Raw genomic sequence first — 6,103 nt, forward strand, 5'->3', positions numbered from 1 at the left:
CTCATTGTTCCATTATCTCTCACCCTACACTCCTAAAAGATGCTACTTTTAGAAACTATCTCCTGCTTCTGGTCCTGATTTTCTACCACAATGTGTCTACCAGGGTGGAGGCAGGATAGATATTCTCTCTTCTTAAACTCCTTTAATCACTGACATGTTTATAGAACAACATGTTCACTGTCATCCATACAATGCCTATGAGGGCACACGAGGAGAGAGCTTCTCAAATGCATGGCAAGGCCATTTTTGTTTTTCCACAGTGGTTTTGAAGATAGATGCAGTAATGTAAAATAACAGTTTTCCAGTGTTAAAGCTCTGTTAGAATTTGTCTAGCAGGTTTTCCAGTCTGCACCAGAAAACTCCAAGAATAAAATGACAGTGTTTCAAATATTTGACTTTCCTCCTGATTAACACATAAAATTAGAAAAAAAAAATTAAATGCACCACTTTCCTTTTCCCTTTACACTTCTTTTTTTCCAGAATCATTTTATTTTTTCTTCTGTTCTTTTATATCTGCTTCACAGAGAGTGATACATTTCCATTCTGAAATCTATATTGTGTCACCTGGACCAGGTATACCATAGTGCTTTGAATCAAGAAGCAGATAAATCATGTGTGGTTGATAAAAGAGTTATATAATAGCAATGGAAAATGAATTATAATAAAAAATGATTGTCTCTATTGAACTAGAAGGCAGGTATTGTGGGGCTTAATGCTGTATAAAGTCCTAAGATTTTAGAGTTTTAGGTAGTACTGCCATAAATCATGATACAAAACATTTCTGTATTTCACAGATCATGCATGCACAATCCTTTTCACCATTTGACAGGAATATTTCAAGATCCATTAGGTGGTTTCTGCTGTCATTCTATGAACAAAATCTGTTCTGTTCTTATGAACATCCAAGGAGAGGACAAAAATGTTTCACCAAGTCACATACCAGAGCCCTAAACAACTGAGTCATCCTCAAAACTGAGGACAGAGCAAGGGAAACATTTTCTTTCAGTGTTAACAACCTTTGTATTGAGCCTACCACAAAATTCATTGTTAGAATTTAAAATGCTCAGATATAATGTGAAGAGTTCATTGAGGTTTATCTCATGATATTATCACTAAAATTAAGATATACAACATTTATATTACATGGAAAATTCCTTCGCACAACTCATCAGCCAGTCTACCCTACCCTCAACTTTTTACCAAATATCTACTACTGTTCTGAGTTCAAACACCATATATTAGTTTTTTCTGTTCTTGAAATTCATATAAATCCAGTCATATAGTGTGTACACTTTTATATCTGACTCCTTTCACTCAATGTCTTTGACAATTTTTTTTGTGTGTATAGCAGTATTTCTTACCTTGTTATTGCTAAATTTGTTAAATAGAATTCAGTTATATTAATACAGCATGCTTTGTGAATGCAATGGTATGGAAATGGTGTGGACCTAAGAGAAGCAGAAGATATTAAGAAGAGGTAGCAAGAATACACAGAAGAAATATACAAAAAAGATTTTCATGAACAAGATAATCACAATGGTGTGATCACTCACCTAGAGCCAGACATCCTGGAATGTGAAGTCAAGTGAGCCTTAGGAAGCATCACTATGAACAAAACTAGTGGAGGTGATGGAATTCCAGTTGAGCTATTTCAAATCCTAAAAGATGATGCTATGAAAGTTCTGCACTTAATATGCCAGCAAATTTGAAAAAGGCAACAGTGGCCATAGTGCTGAAAAAGGTCAGTTTTCATTCCAGTCCCAAAGAAAGGCAATGCTAAAGAATGCTCAAACTACCACACAATTGCACTCATCTCTCAAGCTAGTAAAGTAATGCTCTAAATTCTCCAAGCCAGGTTTCAACAATTTGTGAACCATGAATTTCCAGATGTTTAAGCTAGTTTTAGAAAAGGCAGAGGAGCCAGAGATCAAATTGCCAACATCTGTTGGATCACCAAAAAAGCAAGAGTTCCAGAAAAACATCCATTTTGGCTTTATTGACTATGTCAAAGCCTTTGTGCAGATCATCACAAACTGGAAAATTCTTCAAGAGATGGGAACACCAGACCACAATGAGAAATCTGTATTCAGGTCAGGAAGTAACAGTTAGAACTAGACATGGAACTACAGATTGGTTCCAAATAGAAAAAGGAGTACATCAAGGCTGCCTATTGTCACCGTGCTTATTTAACTTATATGCAGAGTACATCATGAGAAATACTGGGAAGGATGAACCACAAGCTGGAATGAAGATTGCCGGGAGAAATATCAATAACCTCAGATATGCAGATAATACCACCCTTATGGCAGAAAGTGAAGAAGAACTGAAGAGCCTCTTGATGAAAGTGCAAGAGGAGAGTGAAAACGTTGGCTTCAAGCTCAACATTCAGAAAACTAAGATCATGGCATCTGGTCCCATCACTTCATGGGAAATAGATGGGGAAACAGTGGAAACAGTGTCAGACTTTATTTTGGGGGGCTCCAAAATCACTGCAGATGGTGACTGCAGCCATGAAATTAAAAGATGCTTACTCTTTGGAAGAAAAGGTATGACCAACCTAGACAGCATATTAAAAAGCAGAGACATTTCTTTGCCAACAAATGTCCATCTAGTCAAGGCTATGGATTTTCCAGTAGTCATGTATGGATGTAAGAGTTGGAAGAAAGCTGAGCACCGAAGAATTGATGCTTTTGAACTGTGATGTTGGAGAAGATTCTTGAGAGTCCCTTGGACTGCAAGGAGATCCAGCCAATCCATCCTAAAGGAAATCAGTTCTGAATATTCATTGGAAGACTGATGCTGAAGCTGAAACTCCAATACTTTGGCCACATGATGTGCAGCACTGACTTATTGGAAGAGACCCTGATACTGGGAAAGACTGAAGGCAGGAGGAGAAGCGGATGACAGAGGATGAGAGGTTTGGATGGCATCACCAACTCAATGGACATGAGTTTGAGTAAGCTCTGGGAATTGGTGATGGACAGGGAGGCCTGGCATGCTGCAATCCATGGGGTCTCAAAGAGTTGGATATGACTAAGCGACTAAACTGGACTGAACTTTTGAATTATTTTACCGATGAAAATTTGGATTGATTCCTTTTTTTTTTCTCACTGGGTAACACTGCTGTGGACATTCCTTTAAGACTTTGCGTAACTCTCTGGTTTTCTTGGACGTGGGTGATTATTTCCTTCCCCATTTTAGGGAAGTTTTCAACTATTATCTCCTCAAGTATTTTCTCATGGTCTTTCTTTTTGTCTTCTTCTTCTGGGACTCCTATAATTCGAATGTTGGAGCTTTTCATATTGTCCTGGAGGTCTCTAAGATTGTCCTCATTTCTTTTAATTCGTTTTTCTTTTTTCCTCTCTGATTCATTTATTTCTACCATTCTATCTTCTATTTCACTAATCCTATCTTCTGCCTCCAATATTCTACCATTTGTTGCCTCCAGAGTGTTTCTGATCTCATTTATTGCATTATTCATTATATATTGACTCTTTTTTATTTCTTCTAGGTCCTTGTTAAACCTTTCTTGCATCTTCTCAATCCATGTCTCCAGGCTATTTATCTGTGATTCCATTTTGATTTCAAGATTTTGGATCATTTTCGCTATCAATATTCAGAATTCTTTCCCAGGTAGATTCCTTATCTCTTCCTCTTTTGTTTGGTTTGGTGGGCATTTCTCCTGTTCCTTTACCTGCTGGGTATTCCTCTGTTTCTTCATCTTGGCAGGATCCTCTATGATCCACCTCCCAGAATACTGGAAATAAAAGCAAAAATAAACTAATGGGATCTAATTAAAATTAAAAGCTTCTGCACAACAAAGGAAACTATAAGCAAGGTGAAAAGACAGCCTTCTGAATGGGAGAAAATAATAGCAAATGAAGCAACTGACAAACAACTAATCTCAAACATATACAAGCAAATTATGCAGCTCAAGTCCAGACAAATAAATGACCCAATCAAAACATGGGCTAAAGAACTAAATAGACACTTCTCCAAAGAAGACATATGGATGGCTAACAAACACATGGAAAGATGCTCAACATCACTCATTATCAGAGAAATGCAAATCAAGACCACAATGTGGTACCATTTCACACCAGTTAGAATGGCTGTGATCCAAAAGTCTGCAAGCAATAAATGCTGGAGAGGGTGTGGAAAAAAGGGAACCCTCTTACACTGTTGGTGGGAATGCAAACTAGTATAGCCACTATGGAGAACAGTGTGGAGATTCTTTAAAAAATTGCAAATAGAACTGCCATATGACCCAGCAATCCCACTGCTGGGCATACACACGGAGGAAACCAGAATTGAAAGAGACACATGTACCCCAATGTTCATTGCAGCACCGTTTATAATAGCCAGGACATGGAAACAACTTAGATGTCCATCAGCAGATGGATGGATAAGAAAGCTGTGGTACACATACACAATGGAGTATTACTTAGCCATTAAAAAGAATACATTTGAATCAGTTCTAATGAGATGGATGAAACTGGAGCCGATTATACAGAGTGAAGTAAGCCAGAAAGAAAAACACCAATACAGTATACTAACACATATATATGGAATTTAGAAAGATGGTAATGATAACCCTGTATGTGAGACAGCAAAAGAGACACAGATGTATAGAACGGACTTTTTGACTCTGAGAGAGAGGGAGAGGGTGGGATGATTTGGGAGAATGGCACTGAAACATGTATACTATCACGTAAGAAACGAATCGCCAGTCTATGTTCAATACAGGATACAGGATGCTTGGGGCTGGTGCACAGGGATGATTCAGGGGGATGATATGGGGTGGGAGGTGGGAGGGGGGGTTCAGGATTGGGAACTTATGTACACCCATGGTGGATTCATGTCAATGTATGGCAACACCAATACAGTATTTTAAAGTTAAATAAAGTAAAAAAAAAAAATGAAAAAAAGACTTTGTGTATATATGCACCCTCATTTCTCTTAGAGATATACTTAGAAATAGAATTCCTGGTTCATGGAATAGGTGTATGATTATGAAGAAAGGAAACTGTCAAAGAGTTTTTTTCAAAATGGCTATATCATGTCACATTCCAATAAGCAATATGTGAGAATTTTCCTCTACATTGTCATTAACTCTTGGTATTGTCTACCTATAACCATTTTGATTAGCATGGTGTCTAGTTCTGGCTTTAATTTACATTTATCTGTTGACTAGTAATGTTGGATACCCTCTACATGTACTTCAGTAGTCTCCTAACTGATCTCCATGTGTCTGTTCTATAATTATTTTCTCTAAATTGCAGCAGAAAAATCTCTTTTAAATAAATCATATTTCTCTTTGACTTCAAGTATTCTAAAGTAAATATCAAGGATATAAGGTCCTGAAAATGTTAATTATTGCTAAATTCTATATTATTATCTTGTGCTCCTCATCTCATTGATCCAATGTCCAACCAAGCTTGTATTGTTTTTTTTCTTAGCCACCTTAAGTTTGTTACTATTTCAGGATCTTTGTTCTTGCCTCTCTAAGCATAGAAATCTCTATTCCCAGATTTTCTCTCTCTCTCTCTCTCTTTTTTTTTCTGATGTTCAGTCTTAAGTCATATCTGACTCTTTGCAACCCCATGGGCGGCAGTACACCAGGGCTTCCCTATCCTTTACTATCTCCCAGACTTTGCTCAAACTCATGTCCATTGAGTTGGTGATGTAATCAAACCATCTCATCCTCTGTCACCCCCTTCTCCTCCTGCCATCAGTCTTTGCCAGTAAGAGAGGTGTTCCCTCCTCCCCAATGAGTCAGCACTTCACAACAAATAGCCAAAGTTTTGGAGCTTCAGCATAAGTCCTTTCAATGTATAGTCAGAGTTTATTTCCTTTAGGATTGACTGATTTGATCTCCTTGCAGCCCAAGGGACTCTCAAGCATCCTCTCCAGTGCCACAGTTCAAAAGTATTCCTTATGGTCCAACTCTCACATCCATACATGACTACTGGAAAAAACATTGCTTGACTCTATGGACCTTTGTTGGCAAAATGATGTCTCTTCTTTTTAATATGCTGTCTAGGTTTGTAATAGCTTTCCTTTCTTGGAGCAAGTGTCTTTTAAGTTCATGGCTGCAGTCAAC

At 37.7% G+C, this 6,103-nt stretch overlaps 1 non-coding gene across 1 annotated transcript; it reads left to right on the forward strand.

The window, feature by feature from the left end:
• Positions 1–302: 302 nt before the first annotated feature.
• LOC120852340 lies at positions 303–364 on the forward strand. The gene has a single exon (XR_005718522.1). It is a non-coding gene; the product is annotated as a U7 small nuclear RNA (small nuclear RNA).
• Positions 365–6,103: the final 5,739 nt, after the last annotated feature.

This window comes from Oryx dammah, unplaced genomic scaffold (genome assembly GCF_014754425.2).
Source record: "Oryx dammah isolate SB20612 unplaced genomic scaffold, SCBI_Odam_1.1 HiC_scaffold_25, whole genome shotgun sequence".
Classification (NCBI taxonomy): domain Eukaryota; kingdom Metazoa; phylum Chordata; class Mammalia; order Artiodactyla; family Bovidae; genus Oryx; species Oryx dammah.